This window comes from Hemicordylus capensis, chromosome 1 (assembly GCF_027244095.1).
Source record: "Hemicordylus capensis ecotype Gifberg chromosome 1, rHemCap1.1.pri, whole genome shotgun sequence".
In the NCBI taxonomy this organism is placed as follows: Eukaryota; Metazoa; Chordata; class Lepidosauria; order Squamata; family Cordylidae; genus Hemicordylus; species Hemicordylus capensis.
This window is the reverse complement of record NC_069657.1, coordinates 202,544,606-202,557,919: the sequence shown is the minus strand read 5'-3', so window position 1 is coordinate 202,557,919 and position 13,314 is coordinate 202,544,606. Positions and strand designations below refer to the sequence as shown.

At 44.4% G+C, this 13,314-nt stretch overlaps 1 protein-coding gene and 1 long non-coding RNA gene across 13 annotated transcripts in view; one reads left to right on the top strand and one right to left on the bottom strand.

Annotated features, from left to right (window-relative positions):
* The window catches only part of CCDC141 (coiled-coil domain containing 141), a 219,678-nt gene that overhangs the window by 103,780 nt on the left and 102,584 nt on the right, over positions 1–13,314 (top strand). The gene's annotated exons all lie outside the window — the stretch shown is intronic.
* Positions 1–13,314, bottom strand: part of LOC128333587 (uncharacterized) — a 110,084-nt gene that overhangs the window by 40,913 nt on the left and 55,857 nt on the right. For both annotated transcript variants that reach the window (XR_008310979.1, XR_008310981.1), the window contains one exon: positions 1,145–1,217. This is a non-coding gene — a long non-coding RNA (uncharacterized LOC128333587). The remainder of the gene's footprint in view (positions 1–1,144; positions 1,218–13,314) is intronic.

The following is a 13,314-nucleotide window of genomic DNA, read 5'->3' as shown; positions in this document are numbered from 1 at the left end:
GCTTGAAAGTGTTTCCTCTGCATCTACAAATGTTCACACAGTCCGGTCCATAGACTTTAGAAAACCTAGCAATCAGACAGTCCAGTGGCTCACATGATCATACAGTGTTACGGAGATGTAATGCTGCACCCCAGGGCTGCTGCAGATTTGTAAGGCAGCTCCAACACTGTTGCACAATGGGCAGTTGTACAAGCAGTGCGACTACAGTCTCCCCCACTGTTGCAAATGGGGAAACTGGAGTAGTGCTGCTTGCACAACCACCCATTTGTAAGGCAGGATTGGGGCTGCCTTACAAGACTGCAAGAGCTCTGGGGCACAGCAATCTGTCTTTGTAACACTGTGTATCACATAAGCCAGTGGGATTTGCTCCCTAGTTTAGTATATTTAGGATTGTAACCTAAAGCTGCAATCCTAAAAAAAATCTTACTAGAGAGTAAGCACCATTGAACACAGTGGGATTTGCTTCTGAGTACACATGCATGGGATTATGCTGCATATCAAACAAAGTGAGTAATAAGTCTTGCTTAGTAGTCACATCAGGCAGAACTTGTGTGAATGATATGCTTGGATGTTTGGGGCTGTACATTTTAAACTCCTGTAGTGCAAGGATGGTCTAAAGCACAGAAAGATGGAGAGTGTCTCCTATGACTAGCATTTACCTGACTATACATTTTAAAAAATCTTCTAAATTCTTGTTGGAAGTAAAATTCCACATGCTACTTTCTTTTAGTTCTGGAACTTTATTACAAACATACTTTATTTTAAATTAAGTACTTCCATTGGCTGATTCATGGTTGATGCAGTATTTAACCCCAGATCTAGAGAAAAAGGCGTGTGTGTCTGTGTGTGCGGGTGCGCGTGCATACATAAGCATCCGCAGGACCTTTTCCAGAAGCGGGGGTGGAGATGGAGGCAAAGGCTACAAACCTATAGCCGCTTATCTCTATGTGGGGGGGATTGCCCCCTATGCCTCCCCTCTGGGCAGGTGTGTGTGTGTAGATTGCTCTTACCAAGGCAAAGAAACACTCTCCAAGATCAGATCTGCCAGCACTCTGATGTCACTCTTGTCATCTCAGCTATTTCATTGGACATACTGAATAACAGCACCCCCATATTAATTTATCCATTGCGTGCATTAACTTACCCCATGCGATGACATTCTGATGCTTTGTGTTTCCTTTTCTCCACCTGCAGTCCCCATCAATGGCTGCTGCTCTCTGGTGTGGAGAAATGGAAAATATTATATAATGATGTCACAATGGAGGATAACTTAAGCATTGCTTGTCACGAGGAAGAGAAGAAAGTGCAAGATGTGGATACCATTTTTGGTGGAGGCTCTAGCTCTTTTCAGGCAAGAAAAGGGGATTCGGTACTTGAGTGCAGCACCCTGAGAGCACACCTGCAAAACCCACCATGGTGCTGACAAGTTCAGAAGCCTCACCACCATGCTGAACACACTTACAGTATTTGTCTGCAGAGACAGTCGCTGTAACTGTGAAGAGATTCTGCCAGTAACTGGAACAGTACAGCATGTCAGCAAGGCTTTTGAGCGCATCAGAACTAGGAATAGGCTTGCGAGCACACTCTCACAGCACCCTCTCTTTTTTCTTTCTCTGTCTTGAACATCTGAAGAGGGCTCCTGTCTCCCTTATAATGTGTAATTCCACCTCAATAAGCATGCCCAGCATTCCACCAATGGAAACCAGTCAGCCCAGGATTGTGGTGAGCCAGGCAGCTTGTATAGGGAGAGAACTGAAAGAGAGCTCCATTGCTTGGCTCAGGCAGAAATACAGGGGCTACATCACTTGCTACATGTGAGTGTGATGTATATAGAATGAGTGGGGGAGAAGCTGTCATTCCACTTTCTTTAGAACTTACTTACTTACCCTGATCCATTCCTCCGGGGAATGACAGAGCACCTCTTTCACCCACCCACTCCTCCTACACATATTTTTTCCAGGTTTGTTTTTCTCCTCCCTTGGTAGAATCTATGTGTCATATTTTATTTCAACATATATATATGTCACCAAATTTCAAGAAACAAAGAAACCTCTCTGCTAAAATAGGCTTCCTATTCCACAGTATGATTTTCTGTAAAGATCCTGAGCACCATCCAGGGAGTTCAGTCCCATAATTCCAAGTGGAGAGAGTTAAGTAGTCCCCTTGAAACCAACAGGAGATTACATGTGTTTAAATTTGGCTGGATTGTGCGCAAACGTTTTCTGCAACTGGATATCCACCCATAGGCACACTTCCCCCCTGCCCCGCCCCCACCTCAGCTAGCTTATATTTTTGAAAACTCCATAGCCTCTTGTGAAAAAATTATCCACATTTTAAATTCTAAATATAAAGTATAATTTTATCTCTCCCCCGCCCCCTGATCTGTACTAAACTTTTAAAAGATGTGGCAGTTACCTTGCCAAATGGAATACTGAGAGCTGCAGTTTAAAAGAGTATTTATTGTGAGGGCAAAAAGTAGAATAGAATGTTCTGTCTGTGGAGAGGCACTAAGAACAGGTTACGTGCAGTGCATGCTTCAGAGATATTCATGGAACTCTGTCAAACCGAAAATGCCAGGCCTTTGTTCACTTTTGGTGGAAACAAGCAATAGCAGGATTTTACCACCAGGTAGTAAACATTCTCAAAACTATAATGCTTATGGTCACTTTGAATCACCTCAAATGACAGCTAGGCTGTATGTGGTAAGCAGTTTATGTGTACCTGCTTACCCTCAGTTCAGATCATTTTCTCAACACCTCATCAACCTGCAAGAGAAATGGCCTGTGCTTGTGAAATCATGGGGGGGAGGTCCCCAGTCCACACAATGAGCCAGACTGCACCCAAACCGTTCACTATGTGGAGCTGGCTGCTCTGTGGGGCAATTTCAATCAGTCTCCAAATAGTGGCTGTAGTGTGTTCAGGGGCTCTTAAAGGAGACAGAGATGTGATAGAGGGCTAAATCAAGCAACTACTTTACCGCCATTATGTGGTAGATTTTTATTGTTGTCTCTGTACTTTGCCTTGAATGCCTCTTAGCAGAAAGGCAGTTAATGACTTTTAGAGAGTAGACAGTTGTGACTAGCATATGATGAGCCCTATTCACACATTATATTCAACAGACACATAATCCCTGTGCAGTGCACGTATGTACAGATCTATAGGCATGTAATGTTATGTTGAACGCAAGTACAGTAGTGCATTTTCTATCAATTTTTGAATCTGAAAGTGTCTGTACCCAAGTTCACTTTTACAATGAACGCGTGTACAGTCATTCACACAAAAACATGTACAAGTGTACAGACACCTGAAAGCATGTACAGAATAATGTCTCAATGGGGCTATGCATTCCATTCAGTGAAAGCCCTTACTTAGGCCTAAGTCTGGTTCACACATGAATACCCATCAGATGGTGTCACAGATCAAGTAGGGATATGGGTTGCAGGGGCATAGCTACAATTGAATGGGGGCGGGTGACAAATGGGCCTCTGAGGGAGAGTGGCCCACTGGTGGGTAACAGCTTGCTCTTTGCTCTCCTCATTGTGTCTCTCTGAAGAAGGGTCGGGGAGGCAGGGGACCATATTCATTTTTTGTCCCAGGGCCCACTCCAACCTTGCTATGTCCCAGATTGCCAGAAACGCACACTGTTGGTTGGAAGGAAGGAAGGAAGGAAGGAATTGTATGAATTAGTCCCATGCTGTTCTATGCTTATTTTCCCTTTTAGGTGAGATCCAGCTTTTATTTTAAAACCTATAAAGTGTTCCCTTGTTTAAAAAAAAGAAAGAGGGGTAGGGGAGAGAAAGAGAAAAGTCTATAAAACTAAATAATGAATGTAGCTCATAAGTGAATCGAGTCGAGTGCTTTCTACAATGATTCTAAGAATAATGAGCCAATTTTTGCTAGTTAAGGTACAGAATATCAAACAGATCTAAATATATTTAATACCCTGAGAAAGTGTTCAGGGTTATAATATATAACGTGGTTTTTTCCAGACTTTAAATCATTGTAATGTATTATCATTTAAAGTCAGATTGAAGGTTAAACTGTTAACCATGTTGAATATAAAAAGAGACACAAGGCTAATATGATTATTAAAGGAAATTAACTTTTAGCTGGAACTTATCTGAAAGGTTAGCATTGGAGAGCCTACGGTCAGGACAGCTTTATTACTTCCATTTCCGCACAAGTCATTTCAGTCTGAGTAGTATCGTTTTCTTTAAACAAGCATTTGTCACAAATGGATTTTTAATTAGTGCATTGAATAACACTTTAACAATCTGGACTATGCACTGTGTTTACAAATGGAGTTTGCCATGCCTCAGTTCATCAAATGGAGTTTACCATACCTCAGTTCATTACCACCGTATTTCCTGTAAGTAATCTAGAAAACTCGAGGGTGTTGGTCGGAAACTACTTTTTGTCAAGGGCAATATTTTGAGTTGAGCAAGGGTTGAAGGATCGAGGATAGCCTGATGGGAATTCAGACGAGACTTGGTTAGTTACCAGGGGCACTCAGCCGGTAAATATCGCGTTGGAAGGCACAAGTAAGGTAAGGGCAGTCTCTCTCACAGGAAGTACAGCAGCAATTCTCTTGTCACTCTGACTAGTGTGCATGCCTGCCCTTGCAGCTGTGAGAGAGGACAGGGAATGCCACATGACCTGGTTTGATCTGATGCTTGCTTGCTGGTTCCTGTAGTTCTACCTTATGGACAGAGCTGGTCAGGCTGATATCTACTGGGCCTCACTGAGTGCTCGATTTCAGTTCAAATGCTAGAATTTTCTAATGGTTCCACTGGACTCCTAAAATATGGAACATATGGAGCGCTCTTATATTCAGTCAGATGATTAATCCATCTACTCTCTAAGAGTTCCCTCTGACTCTCTAAGATTTCAAATATGGTCTTTCTCAGAGCTGTCACCTGAGATACTTTTAATTGGAGCTGCCAGGGACTGAAGCTAAACCTCCTGTATGCAAAACATGTTCTCTACCAATAAGTTATGCCCTTTGCCAGCTTGGGGCTTACACAGCTCAAGGCAACATTGAGAAACTGCTGGTCCAGCCCCTTGGTGATGCCAACTCCAGTATCAGGTGACAGGGCCTACCTCCCTTACATAAAAACATAAGAACAGCCCTGCTGGATCAGGCCCAAGGCCCATCTAGTACAGGATCCTGTTTCACACAGTGGCCCATCAGATGCCACTGGAAGCCTACAGGCAGGAATTGAGGGCATGCCCTCTCTCCTGCTGTTACTCCCCTGCAACTGGTACTCAGAGGAATCCTGCCCTTGAGGATGGAGGTGGCCTATAGCCCTCCGACTAGTAGCCATTGATAGACCTCTCCTCCATGAAGTTATCCAAACCCCTCTTAAAGCCATCCAGGTTGTTGGCTGTCACATCTTGTGGCAGAGAATTCCACAAGTTGATTGTGCATTGTGTGAAAAAGTACCTCCGTTTGCTGGTCCTAAATTTCCTGGCCATCAATTCCATGGGATGACCCCTGGTTCTAGTGTTATGGGAGAGGGAGAAACATTGCTCTCTATCCGCTTTCTCCACACCATGCATGATTTTATAGACCTCTATCATGTCTCCCCGCAGTCGTCTTTTTTCTAAACTAAATAGCCCGAGGTGTTGTAGCCTTTTCTCATAAGAAAGGTGCTCTGTGCCCCTGATAATCTTGGTTGCCCTCTTCTGCACCTTTTCCAGTTCTACTATGACCAGATTTAGTGATACCTTTTCTCCTCTTGGGTATACAATCTAACTGGGCTTCTAGTATTGCGGTTTTGAGTAAACTCCATGTGTTCTGGAGCAAAGTGTCTCCCCTGATTTTCCCTTTCAGTTTTCTTTTCACCATACTCCTCATTTTGGAGAAGTTTCCTCTTCTGAAATTCAAAGTGTCTGTGTTAGACTTCCTTGGTGATTCTCTCCCCACATGTATGCTGAATTTGTCATACCACCCTTCCCCATCTCCCAGCTGCCTTACCTTTGGGGCATGCTGGGGTTTTAAACTGCAGGTGAGGAGCATAAACGTGAGCATAAATGTTGTGGGGGCATCGGGGCTCAACCCCCCTCCCCCCCCCAGGGATTTTCCAGAGGGGGCAATGTCCCTGCCAGGCTGCCAGGTGGAAGCAGTGGGGCTCAAGCCCTGCTTCAGATTTCTTGGGGGAGGCAGTGTGTCTTCCCACCCCTGGCTGCCAGGTAGCATCAGCTCTCATGCTCAAATTAATCAGCCAGTTGAACAACAAAGTCAGTCCTGTGTTGTCTTTGTAGCAACTCAGCATGGCTGCCTCTCAGGCCCTTTCACTCTGTGATTCTCTGATTAGAGGTAGTATAACAAGCAAGAAAGCTAGTGGTAACTGGCTTGACCAGTTTGAAATGACCAGGCTAATGGTGGGAAAGATTGCAGACAGGTGGATTAATTGAGATTGGTCTACACTGTGTCCTTCCCTGGTCTACAGTACAACAAGGCACAGCTACAGTATAGGAGAACATGAGGTAAATAATTATTTTATCTACACACACACACACACACACACACACACACACACACACACACACACTTTGGGCTCTGGACTGGCCTGCTGGCCTTGGAAATCAAAGTCTAATTCCCAGCCAGCAGCTACCCTGTGTGGTATTTGAGAGTGGGGGGCTGTTCCATTCTGGTATGGTATTCTTTTGTAGAGTTGTTGTAAGGGGAGAGAGTGGGAGATTTTAATTTGCTTCCTAATTGCAAATAGGTAAGAGAAACTGAGAATCCTTATGTTTGTGTGGCTGGAAAAAGGTCCTATGTTTCCTATGTGTAGGGTACAGTGCTGTCATGGCTCAGACCTCTGAGTCAGAAGAGTCAGAGGAGGAGTGGGAGGACTTGGCTGTGAGAACAGACTCTGAAGCTTAGGTGGAACGGCAGCAAACAGGGGAATCTGAACAGCTGGCAGAGATGAGGGCTGAGGAGACTGATCAGGAGGAAGCTGGAATTTCACCTGTGTTAAGAAGATGTCTCAAGAGAAAGGCTCTGTGGGAGACACGCAGGCATAAGATCTTGCAGGAGAGGAAATAGGAATGCTGAGTCAGGACATCCTGATTGGCTGCCGGATATCTCGAGCCCTATATCAAGCAGACGCTGTTCCTGAGATAGTACTGTCAGCAACATTGCCTTCTGCAGACAGTGTTCCTCGTACTTACAATTGTTCAAACTTTCTTGTTTTAGCCTGTCCTTGTTCTGTTCTTTCCTTGCTCCTTTATTTCAGTTATTGCTCAGTTATTGTAGAGAGGGGTACCTAGTTTAGTTTCAAGGGACTTTATTTTGCTGATACTACTTTATCTTTGAGAGTCATTCTTCATTTTCATCTGTGCAGCTAAGCTGCTACTCTTATCGACAGAATTTCCATCTTGACTCACAGAAGTGGAGTTGGAGGGATTGTAAATCCTGTCGGGTTAGCCGTGCCAACAGATTTACGACAAGTGCCCATCCAGTCCAGCATCCTGTTCCACACAGTGGCCCACCAGATGCCTCTGAGAAGCCTACAGACAAAATCTGAAGCCATGCCCTCTCTCTTGCTGTTGCTCCCCTGCAACCAGTATTTGGAGGCATCTTGCCTCTGAGGTGCCTGGAGCTGGCTACACACAACTTTGTAGGAATAATGCTTATATTTGTCATGCTAGATTGCTGAAAATGCTTTGCTATGCTTTTTGCGTGTTCATTTTATGAGAAGTGTTTGGGGACCATGTTTGTTCTGATCCTGTGTATGTTTTGTACTTTGTTGTGCTATTCCTAGTATGCCCCATAGGCTATGTAGTCTACATGATGAGTTAGAATCTAGTATTCCTCAAAGTTCACTGGTGATGTTTAAACCACCCTGACCTTTTGGAGGTTGTCCCATTTTCAGAAGTGTCTAGCAGAACACTTTCCCCACTGGAACAGGTGGGGTGGTGGGGAGGATGTGATGGAATAGGCCTTTGTTTGGCTTAAAAATCATTCCAGTTTCATATCAGAACTTCCCTCAATTCAAAGGCCAATTTTGGCCTGGGGCTCTTGCTTTTCCTTTGTGGATTTCTTGTCTCTCACTTGTCAATCAGGAATCTTGCTCCCATTGTTTCAAAACCTGCTACCTTGAGGGAGAAACATTAAGCTTTTGATTGTTTTGCCTCTCTCCTGGGAGTTATTCGCACATGGCATCATGCTGTGGGGTAAATGTAGAGTGACCCCACTCCAAATCACAGTCACAGCATTGAGGGAAGCAGCACCCCCCCCCCCCTCTGCTCTTGGTGTTTGATTTTACAAGTTCACATGGTATGCCTCTGTGTTTTCCTTCTAGCCAATGGCAGGGAGGAAGGGAGAGAGATTACTGAAGAGCTATATCTGCATTTCTAAAGAGAGTATCCCTCTTATCATGCTAATGATTCTACGTCAGTGCCTCTCCCTATTTGTTTTGGCATTTTCAGAAAAAGTAGCTTAAAGCCAGCATTTTAGAAACCCGGAAATAACTCGAGATAAGCTAGAATTCACAAGACAAAGCCCGATTTGTGTGTGGAGTGGGTCCAAGGATCTCAAAGGGACTTCAGGGTATGCTTGGCTGGTGTGTGAACGCACACACTCTCTTCTGAAGGAGATTCGGGGTCGGCGCCCTGTCTGTAAAACCTCCAAGAGGGGATAGTTAACCTCAAGTTAAGTGAGGGGACGGACTCTTGAGGTTGCTGTTTCCAACATGTTACTTTGGTGTTAGTTCAACTTTGTTAGCTGAGACCAGGCTGCATGGTTCCTGGGAATGTGCAAACCTCACCATGATGCAAACTTTTGTTTTTTGAACTGCAATTTAAGACCTAAGAGCTACTGAGCCTCCGGTCTAACACCGGACAGGAAGAGAGGTATCTCGCTTGTGCATTTTAACCATTTTGCTTTGTTTGCCTATGAACTGTCCTACTTTTTTATCTCTACTTAAATAAACTAGCTTTTGATTGTTTTAAACTTGATCTGGATGGAAATGTGCTCCATTCTGCCTCCCTACATGCCTGTTAAAGAGGTTTTAAGGCATTATGGCTATATTATGAATTCATCCTGGTTCTAGATAGAACAGGGAAGGTCTTAATGTTCGTTTTGTCTTATAGGCGACTGGTGGCAGTTCTGAGGATTTTTTAAACTAACCTGGGGGTTCATTTAAAGTATCTGTAAAAATATATATTGAAAAGTCCCAAAGGGAATGCTTCAATGGGAGTCCAAAGCCTTAAGCGTGTATCTAAGGTATAGTTAAACGTGTATCTGAGGTATAGAGTTAGCTGTTCCACAAGTGACTTGTACTCCCGTGGTGTAGGGCAGGGATTCTCAACGTTGGGTCCCCAGATGTTATTGGACTTCAACTCCCATAATCCTCAGTCCCAGTGGCCTTTGGTTGGGGATTATGGGAGTTGAAAATCCAATATCATCTGAGGACCCAACGTTGAGAATCCCTGGTGTAGAGCATTGCAAGGAGGTACTTTCCAATCAAATGTCCCGAGTCAAATGTGTTTCAACTGATGCAATCACTGAGAGAGGATATTCACAGCAACAGACCTGTGTTGAAATAGATTACATGCTGGATTTTTAAACAATCTCATGGGAATACAAGAAGTATGATTCATCAGAGTTAATGCCACTGATGAAGACTGTGCATCAGTCAAACCCCTTTTATTTGTATTATGGAGAGTATATTTTGTTAATTGTCTTTTTTATACATAATCTGTTTGGATTGACACTGGTTTTATGCAGATTACTTTTATGACCAAATGGTACCTATCTTTTACAAAGTGAGAATATAGATTGTGAACCTGATTGTCAAAACATTTGTAGTCTGGGTTAAAACTAATATAAAAGTATAGAATATATATCTGTATTTAAAGGTAAATTGTGCCATTGAGTCAGTGTTGACTCCTGGCGACCACAGAGCCATGTGGTTTTTCTTTGGTAAAATACAAGAGGAGTTCCCCTGGTATGTCTGGGAAACATACCATTGGGGATTCAAACCAGCAACCTCATGCTTGCTAGGCAAGTCATTTCCTGCTAAGCCATTAGGTGGCTCATATATCTGTATTTAGGGGGACACTTTTTATTCACCAGGTGGCCTATAGCCACTGGACTAGTAGCCATTGACAGACCTGTCATCCGTGAATTTCTCTAAGCTCCTTTTAAAGCCATCCAAGCTAGTGGACATCACCATTTCCAGTGGCAAAGAATTCCATCGATAAATTATGCTCTGTGTGAAAAAGTACCATTTTCTTAGTCCTAAAATTCCTGGCCTTCAGTTTCATGGAATGACTTTGGCTCTAGTGTTGTGAGAGAGGGAGAAAAATTTCTCTCTGTCCACTCTCTTTACTCCATGCATAATTTTATACACCTCTATCATGTCTCCCTGTAGTCGCCTCTTTCCCAAACTAAAACGCCTCAGATGCTGGCATACAATGGTTATCCAAAAGTGTGTATCTCCACAAAAAATCCAAATCACCAGCCACCACAGGGGGCGGGGGAATGAAGCTGGTTCCCCAAGTCTGGAATGTAAGGGGGTTCTGCTGTCCCAGTCCTTCCTTTAGAGAAAAAGTGCTCCATTTTATCTTTATCATGTACAGAACATCTGCTCTGTTCTCCTACAGAGTTCTCTTTCTTTGATTAAGATTCAGATAATCACCACTACTACTATGGAACGATTTCTAACAACAACAACAAAAGTGGAAAATATGTACTGAGGGTTTTGCTACTAATACCACTGGTGATGGTGAGAGTTCCACTCCCAGTTCTACTGGACTTATTGCAGAAAACATAGGAACATAGGAAGCTGCCACATAGTGAGTCAGACCATAGGCCCATCTAGCTCAGTATTGTCTACACAGACTGGCAGCAGCTTCTCCAAGGTTGCAGGCAGGAGTCTCTCTCATCCTTATTATGGAGATGCCAAAAAGGAAACTTGGAATCTTCTGCATGCAAGGATACAGGTGCTCTTCCCCAGAGGCGTAACGATAGTGGGGGCAGGGGGGGCACGAGCCCCGGGTGCCATCTTTGCGGGTCATGTGGGGGGCGCCGCCAGATCCCCAATTTTTTTTTAATTTTTTTTAAAAAAAAATTAATACAAATTTCTCCAGCGCCCCCTCCCCCACGAGCGGTCCCTTCTGCGCCCGTGCCCCCCCATTGCTTTGCTGGCCTGGCTTTCCAGCGGGCGCTGCGGCAGGCGCCTAGTTCCATGCTCTTGCCTTGCCTTGGCTCGCGACGGAACTTATATCCAGCCAGAAAAGACGCCCTCTAGTGGCTTGCCAGCCAGGGTGAGGGAGGGTCTCTAGTCACGCATGCGCGACTCGGCCGGCGTGCCGAGTCGCACTGTGCATGCATGCGTCCATCCTCCCAGCTCGGCTTGCCTGCATGTGGCGCGGTCGCGGAGGAGAGCGTCGTTGCTGGGGCTGGGGTTGCAGGCGCAGGCAGGAGGACACGGACACCCAGCGGCACGGACAAGAAAGGATTCGGCGGGCGGGCGGATTCGGCGGGCGGGTGGTCACAACAAGGTGTGTGTTTTCTCTTCTGTCGTGTCGTGTAGTCTTCTTATTCTTATCAATCCCTGATTCCCCGCCTGTTCTGCCACTTCCTTCCTTCTGCATCTCAGCCTTACATGATCTACGAGCAGCAGCAGCCCAACCCCTTGGTGAAACTTGCGGCCGCCCCCCCCCCTTCAATCTCGCTGCTTCCCCATCATCTACGAGCAGCCCAACCCCTTGTTGAAACTTGTGGCCGCCACCCCCCACTTCAATCTCGCTGCTTCTCCTCCATTTGAAACCTTTTCTGGTGTAAATAGCGCACGGTTTTGGAAAAGGGGAGTCTTTCTTTAACAGCGGGAGAATAAGGAGTCTTTAGCACTATCACCCTAGTCCCTCGAATTACTCTGGAGTCCTTGGTTTTCGTTTTGTTAAAATACATACAGTCACTCACGGGGTTATTGTGAGGAAAAACCTAAGTGTAATGTAGGATGTATCATCATTCATTGCATCATAATTCTGGTGTTTGAGATACAAGCCAACTTCACAGGGTTGTTGTGAGGAAAAACCTAAGTGCAATGTAGGATGTATCATCATTCATTGCATCATAATTCTGGTGTTTGAGATACAAGCCAACTTCACAGGGCTGTTGTGAGGAAAAAACACATGTGTGTCAGTCAGATGTATGTTGGGGGGGGCGCAATTTCAGTGCTTGCCCCAGGCACCGTTTTCCCTAGTTACGCCTCTGCTCTTCCCAGAGCGGCCCCATCCCCTAAGGGTAATATCTTAGAGTGCTCACATGTAGTCTCCCATTCAAATGCAAACCAGGGTAGACCCTGCTTAACACAGGGGAGAATTCATGCTTGCTACCGCAAGACCTCTCTTCCCACATGTCCTGTGCTCCCCCCTCCCGGAAAATTGAGAAGTCTGCACCCCTGGATGCAAGCTACCCCTCCTTATCCCCCTCCTGCTCAAAATGCAGTAAATTATTGGTAAACGCAAGACTGAGTGTGTTTCTAACACATACAGAGACAGAATAAAATAGAAAATGTTTCCTTTTCTGTAATACAGCATGTCTAACATCAACAATGAACTACACAGTGAAATAAAATGAAAGAGTGAAACTGAGCTTTAGCAATCGAAGACCAGGCTGTGGCTCTAATCCAGCAGATCTATTGTGCATGCAAAGCCCTCTGTGTTCAGGGAGCTACTCTGTACACGACGGGGAACTTTGGAATCCATGCACATGAATAATTTCCCTTCATAGAAAAGGGCAGAGAGCCCCTCTGGTTCTAGACGTTTGGATGCTGTCCATTTTTTAGGAGACAGGATTACCATTGTTTGAATCACTGGGATTTAAGTATCCAGTGAAGTGCTTAAATTCCATTGAGTTCAATAGTATTTAGGTATGCATAGCTTTTCTCTACATTGTCCGATAGTAAATATGGCAAATTACTTATACTGTTTTTGTATTCGGTAACAGAATTCGTGCCATTCCCTTTTTTGGTCATAATGAAATGCTCATTTGTTTGCTCCTAAGTAATGTGATTTAATTTAGAGACCATTGAAGTACAGTATAGCCATACTTCACATTAGTATTATCTTGAATTTTTTGTTGCTGATCCTTATTTAGCAGATTATGGGCATTGTGTAGCTCATTCCCCAGGGAACAGGAGATTTTACTGGACAGGAAAGTATTTACCTTCCTCACTACTGTTTCAAATCCAGCACTAGGGACAGTACTAAGGAGATGCTTTTGCTATGTACAAGTCAATTAATGAAGTATGGGAAGTAGTTTGTTATGACTCTTACCATATTTCTGTCCTGTAAGCT